The 24,678-nt window shown below is 36.8% G+C and overlaps 2 long non-coding RNA genes across 2 annotated transcripts in view; one reads left to right on the top strand and one right to left on the bottom strand.

Moving 5' to 3' along the window:
* The window catches only part of LOC140141149 (uncharacterized), a 483,782-nt gene that overhangs the window by 384,137 nt on the left and 74,967 nt on the right, over positions 1-24,678 (top strand). The window lies entirely within an intron of this gene.
* Positions 742-19,660, bottom strand: LOC140141145 (uncharacterized). The gene is made up of 3 exons (XR_011857359.1): positions 19,548-19,660; positions 17,152-17,216; positions 742-1,150 (listed from the first exon to the last, which is right to left on the bottom strand). It is a non-coding gene; the product is annotated as an uncharacterized lncRNA (long non-coding RNA).

Genomic DNA, 24,678 nt, shown 5'->3' on the forward strand with positions numbered 1-24,678 from the left:
GGATCCCAAATATAGGGGGTCATACTTTTTTGGAAAGAAAAATAAGGGGGAGGGGTCATAAATTGATAATGACAAAATGCAGGGAGTCACAAGATGACTACAGATAGTGTGTTTATTGTATTCAAAAAGACTGATTTCAATACAATTTTAGAGTGTCTAGGGGGTAAGGTGTATCGGTGGTGGGAGTCGTGGGTCATAACATTTTGATGCCGAAATAGTGAGGGCCGCAATTCTATTGACGCCGACTTTTTGTCAATTTAGGACCCCCCCGTTCCGAAAAAAAAAAATGATGACTCATTTTACTCTCTCCATATTTACACAGTGGCATGTGATATCGATTTCCCTGCAATATCTTTATACAGCGCTTTACATCAGTAGTAGTTGTTGTTTGACCTTCATATCCCCTGCACCGCTAATACAGCCCGAGTATAAAGTTACTTGCTATTAAACACGGTGTAAACTTGGAAACACTAAATAAATATGCTTTGTGACATTTTAGCCAGGCATTAGCAACATGTTCTCTTGACACGTGCTGTGATTTGGCCTCCTTACTCGCTCGTTATCTATGCTAATTCCGTAAATTAATTACAAGATAATAATTGTGAAAGAGGATACCTAGCACTATACTACGCGCAGCTAACGACCCAACCACGTGATTAAATTTGACTATTTTGATTGGTCAAACAGCTGCTCGTAACGAGAAAGAAGCTACGCGTAGCAGTTCCACGCTTTTGAACCCCTTGGCTTGCCATACACGTTGTGGCGGTTACGGCCAGCCATATACTGATCATGCGAAAATCGTAAAAACATAGAATAGAAACAGTGTGGCAGGCTCTCAAAATCTCAAATTGTATGCTTAGCCTGAGTCGCTCGGCCTATCTCGAAAAAAATCACCATGCGTAGCTGTTGAAAAACGTGAGGATTCATCGTACTATCACGGCAATTTTTGACACGAAGATATAGGGATGATGACGGTGTGTGAAGTGTCCAGTACTCCTCGTTCTTCGAAATCCTTTCCCAGGTCGTCCCGGCGGTGGAGTTTAGTCGTATCTTCCAGTCCCTGTTCTTCTACAGGCCGTGCCATGGGTAGCAACGGTGAAAACACCAAAATGAGAATAACAAAACAGGTCTTGTCCGGTGCGGCCATGATCTGTTAATACAAAACAAAACAAAACCAGTTTATAGGGTCGCACCATTACATATCCAAAAAACACTGCTCCACCTCGGACAAAAAAAAGAAAGAAAATATTGATGTCATAAGTGAAATAAATTGTCACAGTTAGTGAAGGAAAATTAATATTTGACTATTATTTTTTACCTTTTATATTGCACATTTTTCTCGCGCATTAGTTCGTGAAAAGTAATTATGTGAGCAAAAACACTTTATTTATAGGTAAAGAGGAGCTATCGCGTGCGCGCAGAGCGGGTACGCGGAGTATCAACAGGCGTGTGCGCGGAGTACCGACGGGCGCAGTGCGGGTGTGTGCATGTGACTAATTTACAGGTGCCAATTTACAGGTGCATCTCATCGGACCAGAACCAGGTAAGGCCTATAGCCCATTATATTGATCACTAAGAGACGCAGGACTATATCATAGTTTAAAAGTCAGGGCAGGTATATGGGTAATAGTGGGGTTACTTATGGTTATGGCTTGTTATTTGTGGGAGGTAATGGAACATTTTGAGATTTTGGTCTTAAATGATAGGTAAGGGTTCCAGGAACTCAAATCAAATTGTTACCATTTTTTTTCCCAGCCCCTTGGCAGCCATCTTGAATTTCAAAATGGCCGCCATTTCCTACATATTTTGGACAATAACTCGGCTTCTGAGCTCCACATCAAGCTGAAAATGGTGGCAATACCCATGTTTATGGTGTCAAGGATTACAATGAAGGCATATACAGGGTTATACGTCATTTCGTTTGGCGGCCATCTTGGATTTCAAAATGGCTGCCATCGTGAACATGTTTTTGGCTATATCTGAAGTTGTGAGCCACACAACAAGCTTAAAATGGTGGCAATATCCATGTTTATGATGCAAACGATTGCAAATAAAGCATATACATGTACAAAGGTGCAGGGCATTTTGTTTGGTAGCTCTCTCAGATTTCAAAATGGCCGCCACTATCAACATGTTTCGGACTGCAATGTTTATCTTAAATTTAGAGTTACTTAAAGCGGTAGCAATAGTAATACACAAGTTTATAATGCTAAGGATAACAAAAAGAATTCCAAGAAAGTTACATATTTGATGGCCACCTTAGATTTCAAAATGACCACCATTATTAACATATTTGGGGTTATACTTCTTGACATTTGTAAGGCATTGCATAATTGCAGGCTCTGCATAATTGTTTCTAGACTGAGACATGAATTTTAAGTAAACCATTAAGAGCTGAAACTTACTAGCTTGACTGTAACACACCTTTATAGTTACTCTCTCCATCTTAATGCTTGTTTCTGGCTCAGCTAGTGTGTTACAAGAGTCCTTCCTAGCATTGTACTTACACAGTTCAGTACATTCTAAGTTATTACTCTTGCAGGTACAGCGTATTGTAGAACACATAGTTCTTACACAGTTACATCTAATAAGTTCTGTGACTGATTCCGGATTCCGGTGTACATACTCCACAGCCTAATTTAGATCCATCTTTGCACCATCCAAGTGTACATGTAATAACTGGGTGCAAAAACGTCATCCTGTGCCCATATGCTGGCTTGAAGATGAGCACAGTGAATATGCTGTAAAAATAGTACCAAGCGTTTGGAGGAAGCGTGTCAATACCCTGCGTAGATTTAAGCTTTTGAACCTTTTCCACCGCAGGGAAGTATCAGTAGTGGCTGCTACATATTTGGTACTGAGCAGCATGCACATGAATCCCTCGCAGCCACATAACTTCAGGTGATGATACGTTTCCTTTGCCAAGATCTTGGATATTTACAACATTGTCTGGTGCTTTTTGAGAAGGCAGATTTCTTCGCCATTCCACTTATTCGTCCGGTGGTATCACGGCCAGCCAGTGCATGGAAACCAGGTATAGGGCCATAGCTCTTCACGCATCAAGTTCATTATAAAAAGGTTTCAAAGCTATATGGCCCTCTGATGTTCCTGTGATTCTATGGGCGTCAAGCCCTACTTCAGGGAATCTTCTCAATAGAAGAACCTACCAGTCTGTATCTTGGGTGAAGAAACCGACCTTTAATAATCATGATAATACCAGACCTCGCAAGTTCAAGACCATGGAGGATCATCAAGATGTCTGCCTCCTCCTGCGTGCTATGGCCAATACTGCACTTCAGGTCTGGTGGGTTTGTTAAGACATCGCTTCTGTTTACAGTAACTACATGTTTTCTGTTGTTGGAAATGACCTTATCAGCCAGGAAAAGAGTCAGGCTATCCTTGGACTTCCTTGGATTGGACATCACCTTCTCTATGTCTTTAACAGGAGTGCTGTCTGATATAAGGAGGTCTTCACCCTCGGTCTCATAATTTATGTCATCTTTGAGGGTCAACTTCATGTTGTAGGTATCAAAGATGACACAACCTGCTGTATAATTCTTGAGGAGTGATTTAATATTGGTAACGAATGCTTTTGCAATATCATCAAAGGTGCGGAATGTATTGCTTACGACACTAAAGATTGCCTGGACAACTGCCCTTGCATCTATTATCAAGTGTTTGTTAAAGAGACCGAGGATGGATTACCACGTTACTGCTGATCTCTGTTCCAGTTGACTTTCTCAGGGACTATTTCAAATGAATTGTCATCATTGTTCTTCATTTGCTGAAGCTGCAGATTCATCAGTTTGCTCCTCCTCTGAAAGACTTATCAATACATGAATGAGCTGACTCTTGTTTTTCATTGGAAGGTGTCCAGTAGTGTTCATCAAAGTAGAGTTTATGGCATTGAGTTCATACTGAGATATCACCTCTTCAAGTTCTATCTGTCTCTGTGATTTTGCTACAACCTATACCCTTGACAACATTGTACTTGCTGATTTGAGGTGCAAGACTTCACCACTGGCTTTCAATTTGACCGTTTTGCCGAGTTTATCCCAATTTGGTACCTTAACATGTCATTTGTTTCCAGAGGCTTTTATCTCCATTGATTCAAGCATTAACAAAGTCAAATTTTGCTCTCTCACCCCTGCTGTCAAAACCTAAAATCGACTGTTGTGTATGATCTTCGACAACCTGGTTAGTCATGACGTTATACAGATTTTCCTAAAAATGTGTCTTGGCCCAATGCCTTTTAGTGCATGAATTTCTCTTTCCTGCTGTTGTGTCTTTGCCTGGGAAAGGATGTGGTGCTGATCTGCGGAGCTGGACGAAAGTCTAAAAATAGCCTACCGCTCTTCCTGGCTGATAAGGCCATTTCCAGCTACACAAAGCCTGCAGTAACTGTCACCAGAAGAGATGTCTTAACAAACACATCAGACCTGAAGTGCAGTACTGGCCATGGTACACATGAGCAGGCAGACACCTTGATCTTGGTCTTGAACTTGCGAAGTCTGGTATTGAGGTAGACTTGTTCACCCAAGATAGAGAGAAGGGGTTCTTCTATTGAGAAGCCTCCCTGAAATAGGGCCTGACACTCACATAATCACAGGAATATCAGACAACAGCAGGGCCATAGCTTTGAAGTTTGAAACCTAATTAGAACTATGGCCCTTCCTGCTTTCCATGCACTGAAGGACGATTAAGTGGAATGGGGAAGAAATATCTCCTCTCAAAATTATTAGCAGTAGACAATGTTGTAAATGCCCTGCTAGATCTAGGCAAAGGAAACGTACCATCACATGAAGTTATAAGTGGCTGCGAGGGATTCATGTGCATGCTGCTCAGTACCAAAGATGTAGCAGCTACTATTGCTGCTTCCCTGTGGTGGAAAAGGTTCCAAAAACTTAAACCTACGCAGGGTATTGACAAGCTTCCTCCAACGCCCGGTGCTATTTTACAGCATATCTACCGTGCGCATCTTCAAGCCAGCATATGGACACAGGATGACGTTTTGCACCCAGTTATTTATGATCCTTGTACACTTGGATGGAGCAAAGATGGATCTAAAATTAATGCCGGTGTTAACGTCTATGAAGTGTGCACTGGAATCAGTTGCAGAACTTAGAACCTATTAGATGTAATCCTTATTGTATGTATGTATAAACATGTGTATTACTATTACTATTGCTACCGGTTTAAGTAACTCTGAATTTAAGATAAATATTGTGGTCCGAAATATGTTGTTAATATGTTGTTTGTGGCGGCCATTTTGAAATCTAAGAGAGCTGTCAAACGAAATGCCCTGTACCTTTGTGTATATGGTCGAATCCAACGAAAAGTGTACACGGCATGTTCAGGGCCATAACTTAAAAGTATTAATCAATTGGCATTCGTTTTTGTATTGTGTTTATTCGCCTTGATCATACGCTTCGCGCCATATATAATAAGACCCCCTTCTGTGAAAAACTTAGACACAGAGACCCCAAAACATGCTATTTTTACCCATTTTTTCAAAATATTTCTTAAAGTATTTTTAAAAACGTCTAAATCAGTTATGAAAAGAAGTCATTGGATTGAATCTAAATTGATTTCCTGAAAGGCGTGTATTCAAAGATTGCCTGTTCAATTTTTCACATATTTGTACATAATTATGAATTTTTTGTGATCATTTTTTGAGTGGTATTTTTTTACATTACCTACGAATACAATTTTTTTTTGTATTTGATATATCTTTGAAAAATGGAAATCACTAATAAATGCGCAATTGATACAAGCTTTGATATGTCCAATACTGAAATGCATTGCATTTGGGCATCTTTATTATTGTGTTTAGCTGCCAGAAATTCTAAATGGCACAAAGGTAGGTTTGGTAAAAAATATGCATTACCTCCGAATACATGTTAAAAGCTGTGTCATTTCCACAAAGTGAGAGAATAGTAAACAATAGTTAAGCAATAGGTGCAGGGTAATACACTCTTTATTTCTACCAAGTTTCAATAGCCTGCGTTTAAATATTTCTGAGATGTCAACAATAGAAGCAAGTATTCGTAGGTAAAATTCGGTAACCGAATGTTACCTACGAATACAATTTGACATCATGACAGTATTGTGAAACACCGCCATTCATGCCAATGCCCATATTGGTACATAACGAAGGCCTGTATGTTTGCTATCAAATCATATGTCAATGAAAGTTGCGAATTCACATACATGCCCACCATGCAAAACTGAATACGGCTTAATTGTTGAAAAATATGTACTGAAATAGACGACGGTCTGCTCATTTGAAAGAAAAATCAGATTCAAAGAAGATTAGAAGGGATAAATACTTGAATTTGTCAACTGTCATGTGTGCTTCATTTTAAATGTTTACCGACCTTCTGGTGTCTGAGTAATTTGTGTCCAAATTGATTTATTCGAAGGTAACTTTTGACGTTTTCGCTAAGGTTACCTACGAATACCATGGAAAAAACGTCTGTTCTCATTGTCTCATGATGTAGACAACATAATGATGGACCCTGGTATAAAGCTAATTGTAGTTGCCCTCAAACGAAAGGCCACAAGACGTAACTGACTCCAAGATGGACTTTACAAGTCTGCAATAACGTTTTTAAGCGAGTTGTGTGCAATTAAGCAAATTAAAGTCACTTTAGTGCCTTTGTTTCTTACTTCAATACTCTTTCAACCGCTGTGAACCGACATTATTAATACATGATAGGGTCTAAAGTATCAATAAACACACATAAAGAAAATGGTACATTCAAAGTGCTTTATAAAATGAAGTTTTGATTGGGATATCCACCAAAAGTCTAATTCTTACCTACAAAATACTGAAATGTTACTTACGAATACAGCATAATACATGACATGTGTAATGAAGTGTCGCTACCAATGGAAATTAATTGTCAAAACTTTAAGCGGTACCCCAGGACACTGCTATTACCCATATACGGATTCATTCCACAATTATTGATTATGTAAAATTGCTGACTAACTACTTGTATATCAAAATGAAGTGGTCAAAATCTTGCTAAAAGCATCAAAAAATTTTGATCTAAGGTAATAGCATTTATTCATTTGGACGTACCATCTTAAAAGAGATATAAAAACTACCATTTTATTAATTCATTACCATAATAGCAAACTTTAAACCTCTAAACTCAATATAGATATTGTTAAATCGCTCATGTTACCTACGAATACCCGGGTTTGTTAACCTTTTCATTGTATAAAGCGTTAGGTGTATGCTTATAATTCCTAATATTCTTGAAAACATATATCCTACTCGTTCTTATACAATGTGTAAATTGATTCATACTCATTTGATAAATAAAATACAGAAACTGACCTAAACTTCATTTTCAAAAATAAACTAGCATAAATTGACTAAGATCATATTGATCGCGTTATAAAAATAAAAACAAATATTTTCTGGTTGAGCTAGCATTTTCCTGACACCCTGTGGTCTACATTACACGAAAAAAAGCGTTAATGGGAATATTCCATTTGTTTTAGGTTGATTAGTATTGCGATAGTGAAAGCATCCTAGTGGTATTCGTAGGTAACATTGGGTTTTGATATCACATTTACTATCACACGTCCTGGATTTATTTTTCAAGATTAGTAATGGCACTTTTGGTTCCTATAAGGCCAATATGTCATCAATCAATGGGCAAAAGGAAAAAATTGTGGAGACATTTTTATTTCGGACTTTTATTTTTGGCCCGTGGACACTTTTGGTTGGATTCGACCATATATGCTTTATTTGCAAATCTTTTGCATCATAAACATGGATATTGCCACCATTTTTAGCTGGCTCTGTAGCGCACAACTTCAGATATAGCCAAAAATGTGTTCATGATGGCAGCCATTTTGAAATCCAAGATGGCCGCCGAACGAAATGACGTATAACCCTGTATATGCCTTCATTGTAATCCTTGACATCATAAACTTGGGTATTGCCACCATTTTCAGCTTGATGTGGAGCTCAGAAGCGAAATTATAATCCAAAATATGTAAAAAAATGGCGGCCATTTTGAAATTCAAGATGGCCGCCAAGGGGCTGGGAGAAAAAAATGGTAACAATTTGATTTGAGTTCCTGGAACCCTTATCTATCATTTAAGACCAAAATCTCAAAATGTTCCATTACCTCCCACAAAAAACATAGGGTACTACACTATAACGGGTGTTTGGTAATTAGAGAATAGGCCTATTATGAGTACCACCCAACCCGAGAACCGCGAAATCTAGTCTTTAATAATAATACGCTATTCTCTGTAGGTTTGTAGATTTGTCTGTAGATTTGCCTGTTTGTCTGATGCCGTTAGTAGGTTGTACGAGGCTCAAACTCAGTGGGTGGATATAGTTCTGTCCTGGCAAGAAGTTTATGTTCGTTAAGTCATCCGACCCCGGGGCCCCTCTTAGGGGAGTCGTCTCTCTTACTCTCCATAGGTTGCTGTTGTCAGTCTCTCTTATTCACTAGTGAATCTACACAATTTGATAGACTGATATTCACAATATGCAATTTGATTAGGGGAAAGCTATTCCAGAGGGAGTATGTAAATTAAATGGAACAGCCATTTCAGAGGGAGTATGTAAATTAAATTGGACGGCCTATTTTGTGGCCATTTCAGAAGAAATATGTAAATTAAATATAACCGCCTATAACATCTATTTGTTAACGTATATGTCATTTAAATTTATATTATAGCCTAATTACACTATTCTCTGTGGATCTGTCTGTTTAAGTCCTACGTGTATGGGGTGGGTGCTAGTAACAATATCATTCGCGAGAAAAAATCGCACTTTTAGTGCTAAAATGGGGGTAAATGCAAATAATTGCAAATGTTTGTAAATTTTGTCTCTGTATTTCGAGCCGGGGACGCATCTCCCCCCCCCTCCCCTTTCCCACAGTATGATGCTTACAGTTGGTAATTGATGCTAATTTATGGTGCGGTGGGTGTTGACAATTTTGCATAAGAATACACCCATGCCACCCACAACATCCTTTGCAGAATAGATAATAACATCACTGCTCTTCTTTATGTTTGGAAACTCGTGTCAAAAAAAACCTTTCTCATAATTGAGTATAATATTGTTGTGTAATCAGCACAGGGGCTATTTTAACGTGCCTCCTGGCACGTTCGTGCAGTGAGATTAAAAATCCGTGCTGTGAGAATTCAAAATTCGTGCTTAAAATATTATGCGCCATTAAGATTCAAAACTGCGTTTTGTGCCAAAATAAAGTAAACTTGCTAAATTTTGCACGCTTTGCGCACACTGCTAGTCCATCAAATACCAGTCGTCACCTTCATTTTGAGCTAAAATAGTCTGAAATTAAGCATTTTCGCGCGCTTCGCGCAAAAATGTCCCAGTAGAATCGGCACAAATAATGCTCGTCCTCCCCTTTCCATGTTAATGCTTCAGCATCTTATTATGTTCCAGTTTGAGGCCATTTGAGGTCATGACAATTGTCCAAATGTTTAAACCCATTTTAAAGAGCACACCGCTAACTCAACGCGCCATTCGTGTAACCCTTGTAAAAATATATAAACTGTTTTGAGGCATTTTGGGCTGCTCTTTGGACTAATAACCAGAGAGAGTGGCGTATTATTGCTTAAATAAAAGTGTAAAGCTATATGCATGAATTTGAATCGCCATTGCCAAAGTCGCATTTGTACAATTATCGAGAAAATCGGTCCGCGAATTAAAAAGTGGGCAGAAACAGGTTTCCAGCCTTGCAAGCCAAAAACAGTGAGGGTTTTGTTAACGGGCTCGTACCGGGAAAACAAGATGAAAGACTACCCATGCACTTTGCAACATAATATAAAACTTTCATCGATTTGTAATCCACTGGTTATTATCAAATATTGGAGATATTGCCCCAAAGGCCTCCAAACGAGCAAAAATTTGCCTTTTTACGTGTATTTCAATGGGGCGATTATTTAGTATTAATAGTGCGCGTGGTTTGCGCGCATTTGTCCCGGTAAAGTAATTTTTAGTCCATGAAGCAGGTCATTGGGTCGACTTGGAAATATTATTGTGCTCCCCTTGGCCCGACGAAAGTCAAAAAGCAAGGACGCAGCCTGGAATGAGGCAAACTGATAACACCTCCGGCTCAACGGGGACAAAATCGATTAAAAAAAATACAGTACAGTGGATCTGGACCTCTTCTTTCGGGCATTTACAATGATTTATGACAAACATTCACCATAATTATGGAAAACTTGGTGTGAAAATCAGGCTTAACATTGGCAAATACGCCTTTCCTCAACCTATGCTCGAGGAATCCCCTTTTAAGACCATATATAATTATTGAAAATATGAAAGATTTTGTCAATTTGCGCAAAATAATATTTACCCTCATTATTGCCATATTAAAATTTAGTATTATAATGTGGTAAGTTTCGAGCGCTAATCGCGTCTTCACCACATTGTGTTAATGGATTGTAGACATCCCCGGGACTCCAAATGCCAGAACAAAATTAATCAAAAGCTGTCATGTGCATCTTTCTTTGGTCAGGTTTTAGGCCACAATAATTATCCACATTTGGCCGGCTCATTTTAACATTAAAATAGCAAATTTTCGCGCGCTTCGCGCGCATTTGTATTGGTAAACTAATGTTAGTGGCCTATAGCGGGTCAATTTGAAGATGTCTACGCGAGGTCACAAATGTGGCTGGCCTGCCTAAAATAAGTACGTGATGTCACAAATGTGTCACCAAATTGAGAGACTTTAACGCGTAATTTTTAAAAATCTCGAGCATAGGCAGCGGAAGCGGGGGGAGGGACTTCCCCCTAAACATCATAATAAAAGAAAAATTAAAGCAATATTTGCCCTGTGAATCTTCTCTTTATTCCAAAAAATACTGTGTTTGGGGCCAAAAATAGGGTCAAACTGCACAATTTTGCGCGTTTTGCGCGCATTGGTCCACAATACCGAATTTCACATTCAATGGGGGCTAAAATCAAACCGGCACAAAATATGCTTGCACCTCTAAATTTTAATGCTTCCGCCACCAATGCTTGCCAAGTGAGTGACTTTTTTCGATTAAAATAGCCCCTGAATCAGCAGATAATAAATGGGAACATCGTTGATGTATTTATTATCGTTTATATATAATATAAATAGAGGTCAAACAATTTAGCCTTGTTGAACGCCCCAACTTATTTTTGAAAACCATAACTTTAACATTTTAATAACACATTTTCTTAACAACTTTTCCAAATGTTGGCGTAATATCATCGTAAGGACAACTTGTTGTTGTTTTTTGTACCGGGGCCAGCAAAGCTGGCCACGGTACTTATTAATTGGTTGAAGTTTGTTGTTGTTTCTAACTTTTTATTTGATAGTTTATGAATAAAACAGAAAATATTGTCAAAAAATGATCAAGTTGTCAAATAGAAATACCAAAATTGGTGTGTGAAGAAAGCAGAAGTTTTGTGTTGATTTGCATGACTAAGGTAAAATCAGTATATATTTTAGGAACTTTCTTTCTAAATTGACAATTGGGCAAATTCGCTGGTCCTCTTACCATGCACATTGACCTTATTAGAGTATAAAGTACAGGGGACAATAAAATACTCAGTGAATGTGTCAGTGTGTGGTCATCATGTCATAGTGCTTTTCAAGCAGGGTCAAGGTTATCTAGCAGCGATCTTGCTATAGGTTAATGAAAATGTTTTGATGTCATTACACATCTATTCCAGAAAACTTACACATGAAAATTAATTGGCAGTTGGTGGGAGATAGAGAATAATTGGCAGGACAATTGGTTCTACATTTAGGAGCTTCACATGATAATAATAATAATATGTTATAATAGAAGAGGGTGTATGTTATGCCCTTAATCAAAAGTCTGGTATCAAAAGCTATTTGCACACATGATAAACAATTACCTTCTTTTGGATAAGTTGATTAACTTCATATATTTTTGTCTATACTATTATGATGATATACAGAAAAATCAGAAATCAGTAAAATGTAGCTTTGGTGCAGATGTAACGAATTATGTTCCTACGTTTATATCACTAGTCTTTAACCATGCTATAAACAAAATTAATACAATAGCATTGGGTTTCAGTATGTGTAGGCCTATAATATATTTGTTGTTTATATATTCCAACAATAATTATTCTTGATATAGTGTTTAACATTCTGTGTGTTTAAATTTTCAAACCAGATTGTTATGAATTAATCTATACTAAAAGATGCGAATGTTGTTTGCTTTTACAAATTCATTTGTGCAATCACAATTATACAATATATAGACAGTTTTGACGAAAGTATAGTGTGAGAGAGAATACAAAACAGAGTGTAACATAAACTATTGGGAAAATCGCTAATGAATTAGCTTCCGAAATTCTTGAGGATGTAGAAGGGATCACATCACATTTGGTACCAAATGTTTGGAATCTATCCCATCTTTTTTCAAATTTATGTAAAGACTGATGTTGAAAGAATAGCAACAAATGGAACTTGGCTCAAAATGTTCAAACAACCACAATCTTTACAATTAAAAATTATTTTTACTGTATATTTATATTTAAAAAAAGAAAATACAATAAAACAAATATTTCTGGAATGTTATAAAAGGTGTAGGTGAATTGATGGCACAAACTTGGATGAGTTATTGGCAATGGGTACATTGTAAAGGAATCACTGTGATCTACCTTTTGTTATATAATCTTCACATGAAATCATTCCTGTCCCGGTACATCCCTTTTTAAAGGGTTTTTTATTTGTTTTCATTTAAAATGTCAATCCACTTGTTGTAATACACGGACACACTCCTGCTTCAGTAAAGAAATTGCTTTGTGTTATTTAGAAGGGTAAATGTAAATTCATTTAATTGACTTGTCATTATTTTTAATTACCTACAGCCTTATGATAGTACACACCAGGTTCACTAATGTCATTAAGTTTATTGTTTTTATGTTTAAACAATTTCATCAGAATGCAAAAACGAATACCAACTCTGTAAAATTGCATAAAATACATAAAATGCTCACAGGTGCCTACAATTTAATGAAATTGCAATGTATAATGATTGGATTTACATAGAACGGTAGGTTTTCATTTAAGATAATGAACCTCGCTGAAAGTACACAGCTATCAAGTTAAACGGTATTATATTTTAAAAAATTTAAAAAGGAATGGGGCGCCCAATGTGAGCTGGACGGGATATTCCATGGTGATTAGATTTGGTATTATAATGATTTTTTTAGGGAAGAGTAGAAGATGATCAAATACGAGAGAAATGCTTCATGGAATGAAGCTTTCGTGTTAATTTGCGATTATGTTGGGTGGGAGTTCTGTTTTAGGGGGGCTATTGTAGTGAGGATATTGCTTTGGATATTGAATATTGTTGAATTTCGTTATGCAGGGCCTAGGGTATATGATGGATAGTATAGAAGACACAAATAAGTAAGCTTCCCCCCTAGTCATTTATACACGCATTCTTGTCACACGACGAATTTCGACAAAGTCATGTAAACGTAAATTCGTTTTTCACCCGACCTCCGTCCAGAAACAATCCTGAAATGTTGAAAACCTGGGGTCGGCGCACTCATCCCAATTTATCCTAAGGTATACTCTGTGTCTTTTGTAGCCAACCCTGTGGCTAAGAGAGGCTAGGAAATACTTAAACTAATACAAAAAATCATACCCTCCTTTCATAATTCATATCAAACAATTCCAAGAAATTGACAGGCCTGTTAAATCAAGGGTAAGATCGATCGTTATTCTTCATGAAACGGGCACAGCCCATTTTTATGTTATTAATTCTGCTAAAAATTAATTAATAAATAACAAAATTACGTCATAATTATGACTTTAAGTCGGCCATAGAACTCTATTTTAAACGGACAAAATAGCCATTGGGGTTTCTTTCACTTTACCTTGCTAGGAACCCTTCCCAGCAGTTAGGCATATTACAATAAATATTATTTCATTCAGCATTTTGGGTAAACACTAACAAAATGACGTAGGCCTAAATCGTACATTATTGCTTTAAACTGCCCGACACCGACCCGAGTGAACAACGGTGAACCACGAGTCAAAAGTCGCCTAATTGGGCTACCATATCACGGGGTTGGCAACTCTGGTTGCAAATACACTTCTGACCTTCAACACAGTCATATCTTCCGAATTTATTCCTTTCTCTGCTGACCAGAATTCGAGCCAGAATTGAACTTCGCTAATTAATGTTTTTTTATCAGAGATAGTCACCACAAAGATACTGAGCTGTGTTCTAATATCTTTGGTCACAATCAGTTAGCAGTCAAGCACATAAACCAATTAGTGATTTCATGATTGGTCAGTGGTTGTTTTGTTTGGTTTAAGGATTAGCTGTGCAAAGGTCACTATGGACCACAATGGCCTCATTCCAGTGGCATATTATCAATAACCTCAATTAAACAATCATAGTGCAAAATTTGACCTTAAGTTGCAAAGTATGAGTTTTTGAATACACAAATGTATTGGGGTTAAAGAACTGTGCCCTGATAGATGAGCATGTTGTAGATTCTTCACACTGTAAACAACTAGTTCATGTGCAAACATGTTCAAAACATACATAATTAGAATGGTCAAATGTCACCGTCTATCGGGTTCTAAGAGGCGGTAAACTGGTTTAAACCATACCTGACCATACAAAGGTCACGGTTTATTTGGTGTTTTTATAAGTCCATTAATTTTGTATTTTAAACAAAGAATATACGCACACCATTTTATCCCGTGCATATCAGAAAACAATAATAAAATAAAATCCAAGCATATTGTGGTTTTATTTCTGAGCTGGGCATAATTTTAGCAAAACAATTGCGGAGTAAATCTAGCAAGAGTGAAATTAGAAGCTTTTCACAAAGTCATGCCTATATGGTGCACCCTCCGTAAAATATTAATCATGAAAATGAAAAACGCATACCAACTCTGTATTAAATGTTGCAGAAAGTACTGTCTCTACAATCTCTTGTAGCGTAAGATTCTTAAAATGTGATAAGACTTGATCCAAAGGTGCGTAAGTTGTCGACAAATTGCATAAAATTCGGCAAAGTTGCATACAAATTTCATTACAAAAGATAATTAAAAGATAATTAATCACACTGTTTATGAACTAAACTTCTAGTGCTTAACTTGAAACACTAATATGTTTAGTTCATAACAGGGTCTTAATGTCTACTCTCATAATGTGTATCTTTCTTGGAATACGGTGACAAAAAAACAACTCTTTTCAATACGGGCGGATCGGGTTTTTTTATTATTATTATTATTATTATTATTATTATTATTATTATTATTATTATTATTATTATTATTATTATCATATTGTTAAAAAGCACCAAAATCTGTAAATAAATTGCTATTTTATCTGTAATTTTCCTCCTTTTGCACGTGTGTTTTTTGTCAGTCAATATAAACCTACTTTTTGCCTAAAACAGCTAATTTTACATACCGTCAAACTCAGTCAAACTCAGACCTCTTGTGGCCCAAAAACAGCTGATTTCATGTGCATATAGCAAATAAATACACCAGGTGTTTTTTACTATTTATCATGATTAAGCAGTGCTTTTGTTCACTGATCTGGACTCCTCTCTATTCATGCTATTAATATCTTGCAAATAAATAAATTATATGGTCATAGGGTTTTCTTGAGCATGTTGAGGAAAGCCGCGCTTTTAACCTTTTTCACACTAAGTATTGTACATTTTGGTCATAAAAGGGTCCACAAAACAGAGGGAGTCAGAGGGATTTTCAAGCTGCCCTGATTATCAGGTCTGCAATGCCGTTAGGGATGAAATCAAAACTCGACCAGCGGTATAGAACAATAAAACCGGACGACGCGGTCAACCGCGGTCGAGTTTTGCTTTCATCCCTTACAGTCTGCGCTCTTGCTTTTTGACTGTTATCCCCAGTGGCATATCAGGGGTGGGCAGCGATGAAAATGTTCCTGGTGATCACTCTTTGGCCCAGTTTACTAGGACAATTGTGCCCGTTGCGCATTTTCTCGTCCCGAGGCTTCCCCCACGAGTGACCATATTATTATTATTAGTGGAAAAGGGCGTTGCCAAGGGCGTTGTGAGGCAATATTAATTTTACTTGATTTTTAACCGCAAAATGAATGTTTGACTGCTCCCACACAACGTATACCCTTTATACATATAGGATTTTCTGATTCGATCAGTTTTACTTTGTAGAGGAACTTCTTTAATGTCCTGGTCATTTGTCGGTCTGAAACTAGTATAGAAATGTTTTAAGCACGGATTTTTAATTCAGTCTCACTGCACGGGTTTTTATTCTCACTGCACGAACGTGCCAGGAGGCCCCTGATCGTTGTTGTTGTTGTTGTTGTTTGAAGAGGGTTGGTGCTTTCAGCTGCTATGGCTATGTGCACCACCTGCTGTACAATTCTCTTGTGAACAATACCTTTGTTCCCATTCAATACCATGAATAATTTCTATGCTTCACTGCACGTTGACTATACTATGTTGGACATGTTTCCAAACGGATGCTTTTTGCTCTAATTTCTCTCGGAAACTTGTGCGTTAATTTCTTCTCAAAAACCAAACGGTGTCTTTTCAGAGCCACACCAGCCCGAATCAGCAGAAGAAGTGGCTAGACCGTGGAGAAAAACTACTATGCCGAAATCTTCGCTTCCACGCCTGTTCCCCATTGCCCAAGTTAGCGTGACCCATCCGACACCACGTGGAGGTTTGGGTTGGGTTGCCCGCGAGCAATCACTATGCCAGCTCTGCGGGCGCGCCTTGCCGGACGAGGCCCCTAATCGACAGCTAAAGCCTCCTTTATAGACTTCAGACAAATACACATTTGGGATACATGAGAACAATGGTACCACTTTCTCAACACATGCCTCTATTGTGGTCACTTATTCATACTAGCATGTTGTGTCAAGCGTTAATAATACTGCCAGATCAGTGACCAATTTATTGGCGGAACCCCTTTATTCGAAAAAATTGTACCACTTTTATGAATAGCCGGTCGGAAAATTAAATCGGCATCAAATTTAGGAACAAAGCATTACGTAATCCTTTCTATATTTAAACCACATTGAGTGTAACCTGCTTGTAGTGCAGGGCGATATATACAAAATAATCCAATTATCACTTCAACGGCGAATTGATCAACTTACCTGGGCAGGACTAGGATCACTATGACGTCACACAAATATCTAATGCAGAAAAGTTGTGAATAAATCTGGAACAAAGAATACGTGTAAAATACATCAATTATTTCAATCCAGCAATCGATTTAAAATTGGGCTTTTCCAGTTTAAATCCATTATACACCCCCTGTGGAAGACATGACCTTAGTCTCCCACATAGGCCTAGCTAGAGAGAAGGCTATTATGTGGTCATCCATTTAGGTAATCTCATTTGAAATTCAGTATTTTCGGAACTTGTAAATGTACCGACGGAAATAACGCTAATAATAATATACTATTAAGCGTCTTACGTCATAAGACCCCAAAGCACTTTCACGAAATGTCCATTTATAGACACACCAATAATTCCATTTGACATGTTTGAAATCCACACTCCTTCTGTGGAAGATTTAGCTAAAGTCTTCCAAAAAGGGAATATAATTTTCAAATAGAAGGAACTATAGGGTAACTTTAGCTCAGTCCTCCACAGAGGGAGTGTGTGGAAATGAAGGTGTACACGTGTGGACATGGGGTGTTTGTGCATTTTCTCCGATATTTCAACTTAGTCGCTGAGGTCCGAAAAAGATAATGTGGCCCACGTATTTTCAGTTAAGAATACTTGGCACATTGTGAGATAGGGCCTAGGCTTTTACGACGGGATATTAATAGGAATTAGTAAGTTTTTACCGGGTTCGCCGTCGGACAAGTTTAGAACTGTCAAGCTTTCGTCAGGAGTAGCTCTGACTTCTTCAGGACAAAGAACCTAAGAATGAGACATGTAGGCCGCCCCTTGCCTACTGATGGCTCTGAAAAGAGCCGTTTACTGAAGACTGCCCCTGGTCAACCGAGAACAAGTAGATCTCGCCTACATATCATCAATTTGTAAGCGCTCTTTAGCAAAGTCATAGTTCATTGAATTTACAACCGTATGATAAAACAAGCGAAAATAGTTTTTGCACAAGATTTGCTCATTCGAGTGACGCTAGTATATGGACAATATAAGTGTGCTTTTTCATTATTTTAAGGAACATTTGAGGTTTTGACTTTTGTTTAGGCCTACTTCTTCTGCAAAATAAATTCAGTTTTTATCTAGCCCTTGTCATGTATTATACAGTAAGCCAAAAAATTAAGGTACCAGTTAGGTTTACCCCCTGTATATCCTAAACGAAGACAGATATGTCTTAATTGGAACCAGCAGCCAATAGCTGCATCTTTTAGCTCGAATTTAAGACCTCATTCGTTGAAATTGTTCATGAAATAAAGACATAAAGATACAAAACCTCAAGGTAAATGCCAATTTAAAAGTTGCAGTTTCTTCCATTGCATGCGCTATTGATTTGTACACAAAGCGTTCGCGAACAAGGGAACTAGCGCCGTGCTTCCATTGATTAGCACGTTAAAACCAGCGTCATGCTTTCATTGATTAGAACACAAAAGTGCAATTTTTGCTTTCGTCTCTTCAGTAGGTTTTAGATCACCGTTTCTTTAATTCTAAACCAAATTCAACAAATAAGGTCTTGAATCAGAGCTAAAGATTTCAGGTATTAGCTGCTTGTTTTAATTTTGACATATTTGTCTTTATTTAGGATATACAGGGTGAACACAACTGGTACCTTAATTTTTGGCTTACTGTATATCGACAAAAATGTTGATGATCGCATATAAATAAATACGTAAATATTCATTGATTTCTTTTTTTAAAATTTAATTAAATGTGTAGTGTTGGAATATCAGTTTCCAAATGCATGAACCGTATAATTAAAGCAGGGATCAATTTTAAGAGGGTAAAAAGCTAAAGTGGAAAGGATTGTTTTAACTGTGGTGGCTCTCGTACGTTTTGTAATGTTTTTGGTTTTTTGACAATCAATAAACATGTGTTTTACCCACTACGTAAAACTGAAAATAGATTTTACGATTAAAAGTGTTTTAAGATTACGCGCTAATAAACCTCGTCACGTTAATTATTTAAACTTTAGTGCAACCGCGGTAATAAGTGATAAAAGGACATCTCCATAAAACTTACCGTGAATCTACTTAACCATATATTACTTATTTATCAGTATCGAGGGCCTATAAGAGAAGAAAGATACAATCCTGGACAAAATGTGTTGCGACACTTGCTCAGCAACGCGTACCGGAGGACAGGGAGTCGATTTTAATGTCAATGACCAAAGTGTCCCAAGACTTTTTTCCAGGATTGTTTGTAGCTTAGTCCGACTAAGTGTGCTTTTTCTTTTATTTACATAACATTTGAAAAAACATTTTAAGGAACATTTGAGGTTTTGACTTTTGTTTAGGCTTACTTCTTCTGCAAAATAAATTCAGTTTTTATCTAGTCCTTGTCATGTATTATATATCGACAAAAATGTTGAATAAACACTTACCTGAACAGAAAATAGATTGCACCGATGGGCACGTACAGCCAGTTAAACTTGAATTGGAGATTATAGCTGAAGCTACTATTGCTGAGCCAAACACACAACTGTTGTAGATTTCGTGTATGTATTTGGTATTATATTCCAGCTATTCAGCAATTGTTATGCATTTCAGTTCTAGACGTAAATTCCGCCATTTGATTCTCATTGGCTCCAAAGTTTGACTAATCACTCCCAGTCGAACACTTTGTCACCCTATTGGCCGATTTAACCAAACAGGCACTGAACATCATTGTCTTGCTGGATAAATTAGCCTGATCACTCACAGTTGGAAACTGTGTCCTCCCATTGGCTGAGCATTGTGAAGTTGGCGGGAGATTGGAAATTGGACATTCGTTATTTCGGTGAATGTCGCTCTAAAAACATTTTTCTGCACGAAATATTGTAATTTGAGACCGTTTTTGGTCAAAACAAGAAATGTCTTTAAAAAAGACAATGCCTCCAAGATACCAGTGGGCACCTTTTGTTATTAGTTAAGGAGACACTTATAATGCTAGCTTTAAGGTAACGCTATTGGATATAGATTTTGTCTGATTGAAATATGTGAGTCCATTCTCTCCTGATTACAAGACTGAAAATTTTATTTTAATCGGATATTCGGTTACCAAAATATGGCCTGTCAAAATGGCACGAAACCAAGAAGTTGGCAACAACTTTCTTTTATTTTTGTTATGCAATGTTGTCAGGTAGGCCTTATTTTCTAATTATATATGCAAGAATTATACAAAGTAAAATGTTCAGATCGGCTACAAAATAAGATATAAAACCCATGGATGCCTTTGGCAAATATCCATTTGCATAATTAATTAGGGCAATAATCAACTTTTTTCTAATAAGTGCCCCTAATTAATTATGCAAATTGAAATTTGCCAAAACGCAACCGTAATTTTGTAGTATAGTGTGTGTTCTACCCATGTACCATGCCTCAGTACCATAGCTCTTTTAATTGTATCTATAATTCTAACTGCAACTATAAATGCAACTATAATCCAACTAAAATTATAATTGATTATAAAATGTGATGACAACTACAATTACAACTATAACTACAAAGTCAATGATAAAAATACATTTACTCATTTTAAACAACTTATTTCTTAATATTTGTGAATAATTTATCATTTTGTATATTTTATATTGTTCAATATCTGTATTATTTATGTAATAGTGATCTTGATGACGTGTTTTAATAAGTTAAATTTAATTTGTATATAAATCGTATATGATGTATGGATCTTGGGTATGGATGATGCGTGTTGAGGGGATGAAAGGGTTTAACAATATGCTTGGTGAGTTGGAGTGCGTGTATGTAAGTGAGGGGTGAGTGGAGTGTATGTTGTTTCATGGTGGGAATAATTATGTGTGATTGTATGAAGATGAACGTAGGTGCTACTTTTATAGTATTTTATATTAATTTGAAATTTCTGTATTTGTGTAATAGTGGGCCTGCAAATTATCATGATGTGTTTTAATAATTTATTTCCTAATATTTTTGAATAATTTATCATTTTGTATGTTTTTGTGCAATAGTGGTCTTGATGATGTGTTTTAATAATTTAAATATAACTTGTACATAAATCATATAATAACGTTTTATTGTGAAAGATGTATGGAGGTGTGTGTTGAGAGGGTGAGAGAGGAGTGCATGTGAGAGTGTGACTGTATGAGGAAGAATGCAGGGTTACTATTTTATTTATTATATATATTTTGTCTTTTGTAAAAGATCGTACTAATTTTAGTTTTTAGTCTATGTACACTAATGTATTATATTTTAAACTAAGTTGAGTTTGCTAGTAATATTTTTAATATCCACACGGACATGTGGAAGAACAATACTGTATTGAACATGTTTTTACCGTGTATAAATAAAGCTATTATTATTATTATTATTATTATTACCAGCTCCTTAGACCTCGGCCACAAAACTTGTTGGTGTCATCGTGAAAATTTAAACATACAATCGCAACTTCATTACTTCAACATACCACGTAACCAAGCAAAGACAGAAACAAGCATCAAAGACAGAAAACGTACCATATTTTGGAATTTTATCTGCTTAAAACATTAATGTGTATTTAGTGCTACCATTATTAATATTGTTGAATTCTCAAGCGCATACAGACAATTAATACGAGGGTCCTATGATATATACACAATACATAAATCGATTTTGATTTCGGCCACGTGCTCTGCAGGACATCGCGTCGGTTGCAAGGTGTGGAGCCCACTCAGCCTACCATTTTTCTTGTAAGTCTGTCTGATTTTTTGCAATTGATAGGAAAAGTCCACATAGGTCCCAAAAGTTTGTTTCACATATTAAAGATTAGATTCCCAAAAGACGAAACAGTAATCTTTAGTCGGGACCTACGTAAAATTTACATACAATTTTCACCAGCAATTGAGTGTTAATTTTGACTAAATTCAGAAAATATTTTGGAGTATATAAAATTGAATAAATTCTCTGCCTCCTAAACCTAGTAAATTTATGCACGATTGGGTATCACGAATCGTTATATATGATGTGCAGTTAAAATATTTCATTGAAAACCCTCCCACTCGGCGATTTCAAAAAGGTAACCACGCTTCCCTAGAATTTGCAATAAATTAGCATTAAAAATTTTCTTATTTCAGCAGCATTTTAGAAACTCTGGCGTATGGCGAGTACTGCTGTAGTTGCGAGGTATGACGACCAGTCAGCCTACCATTTTTCTTGTAAGACGGTCTGAATTTTTGTAATTTATATGAAAAGTCCACGTAGGTCCCAAAAGTTTCTTTCAGATATAAGATTAGATTCCCATAAAGACGAAACAGTAATCTTTAGTCGGGATCAATTGAATTGTTAATTTTGACTAAATTCAGAATGATATTTTGGCGTATATAAATTGAAATAAACTTCTCTCCTAAACCACATAAATTTTAGCACGATTGGGTATCACGAATCGTTATATATGATGTGCAGTTAATATTCATATATTCTTATACATATTATGCTTCAGTTTTAACACAAAAAATATTTCATTGAAAACCCTCCCACTCGGGAATTTCAAAAAGGTAACAACGCTTCCCTAGAATGTGCAATGTAATGCTTTACCGCTATCAATAACAACATCCAAAATCTGATGAAGTATACCACTTAAGTGACTAATTTAACAATATAATTATATGCTTTTCATTGATTTTGGCGGCCATTTTGAAAAAAGGGTCCTCAGCTGTGACCTCATATTACCTTCATATTAATAACCTGACCTAGTAGTATATTATTGTTAACAATAAAAATCCAAAATCTGGTTAAATATGCCCCTAAATTGACTAATTTAGCCATATATATGTTTTTCATTGAGTTTGTCGGCCATTTTGAAAAAAGCGCCCTCAGCTGTGACCTCCTGTTACCTTCATATTAATAACCTGACTTATTAGTACATTAATTATTGCTATCTATAAAAATCCAAAATCTGGTTAAATATGCCCCTAATGTGACTAATTTAACCATATAATGGATTTTGGCGGCCATTTTGAAAAAAAAGCGCCCTCACGGAAAAGTTCTCAGGTTACGGGCTTTTTACCCAAGAAATTCTAGTTCCCCATGCAAAACTGGTCCAGATAAACCATATGAGAATTTCTCGTTCTCCAAGTGATACTTAGCTCAGTTTTAACCTGGTCTATATAGGGATTCTAAAAACACCTAACACGTGGAGCCAATGGCGTGGGTCTATCAAGTTCATGAATTATGCATTAGAATATTTTCAAGCTCATAATGTTGTATAATTGAAGACCGAATTGAAAAGACTAGCTTGCGTATGCCGTCCTGTCAACCAGACCAAAAATGCCATACTGCGCAGGTAAGCAACCAATCATGGCGCGCCTTTGTCATGACGTCAGACGCAAACTAGTCTTTTTTTAATTCGGTCTTTAATTATAGGTTGTAGCCTCAGCGCTCATCAGCAGCTTTATCGTAGAAGACAAGTTGGAAAACCGTTGTGCTATGGCAATGGGAATACACATCAAACAAGGTTTAATTTCATGATTACATGAAATCTGATTATCAATGCAAAAAAGTTGAAGCTGACGTTCATGGCGACACTTTGGATGTGATAATTTGACATCATGGATTGTTTTGTGCAAAATTTGAGGTATTATTGTGCCATTTAATACGCGGCGAGTCAGCAGGCCGACTGGCATGCAGGCCTAGCTCGACTAGGCCGCAATCATCGCGTCTACATCATAATAATAGGTTGAAATGATGGGATTGAAAAGACCGGCTAGCTATTTGATTTCTCTGCATACGAGATGTATGTGCTGTGCCGTGTTCAACGTGTACGTGAGTATACAATGTACACACGGCATGTTATGATCATGATGATGTTGCATTTGAACTGCAATGTATGGTATGATACGCCTAGCCGCGCCTATGGCCGGCTTCATTGCTGTTCAAATACATGTACTAAAGTATTGCAATTTTATTGCGTTGATATAATTCGGAATAATTCGTTTTAAAGTATTTGCTTCCCCAATTCCCATGCGTGGTTGGTCATGTTGGTGGTATGTATGTCAGTTTTTTATATTTGTGCATGCATACCCATGACCGTTTCAAGACTATGACTGAGAAATTTGCTTTTTGTTTGTTAAGATAAAAATAAAAATAAAATGCAAGAATCATCTTTCCCCACACAATACTTCTTACAAACAAGGTGTTGATATTGGCCCTTTCGATGCAAAACAAAGCACAAATGAAGGAAAGAAAACAAAACAATAATGTTTTTGATTTTTTATTCAATTACACATACAAAAAAGTAATGGCCTGAATACAAAATATAATAAACAAGCATAAAAGAATCTGATACGAAAATTTGTTACTCTGAAACGTTACAATCGTAATTTTCAGTCAAAAATCCACAAGAAATGACTCTTGATACAACTTAGGCCTATATTTAAAAACAGAAACGGCTGCCTGCATCTGGAACTCTTCATATCTGAAAGTTTGAAGGTCTTATTTCATACATCAGAATTATCTGCAAGATTGCAAGATGGCTTTAGGTGACCGTGGCCCTATTGGCTAATGCGCAAATTTAGATTTTCTTTC

Source organism: Amphiura filiformis, chromosome 19 (assembly GCF_039555335.1).
Source record: "Amphiura filiformis chromosome 19, Afil_fr2py, whole genome shotgun sequence".
NCBI classification, from domain to species: Eukaryota; Metazoa; Echinodermata; class Ophiuroidea; order Amphilepidida; family Amphiuridae; genus Amphiura; species Amphiura filiformis.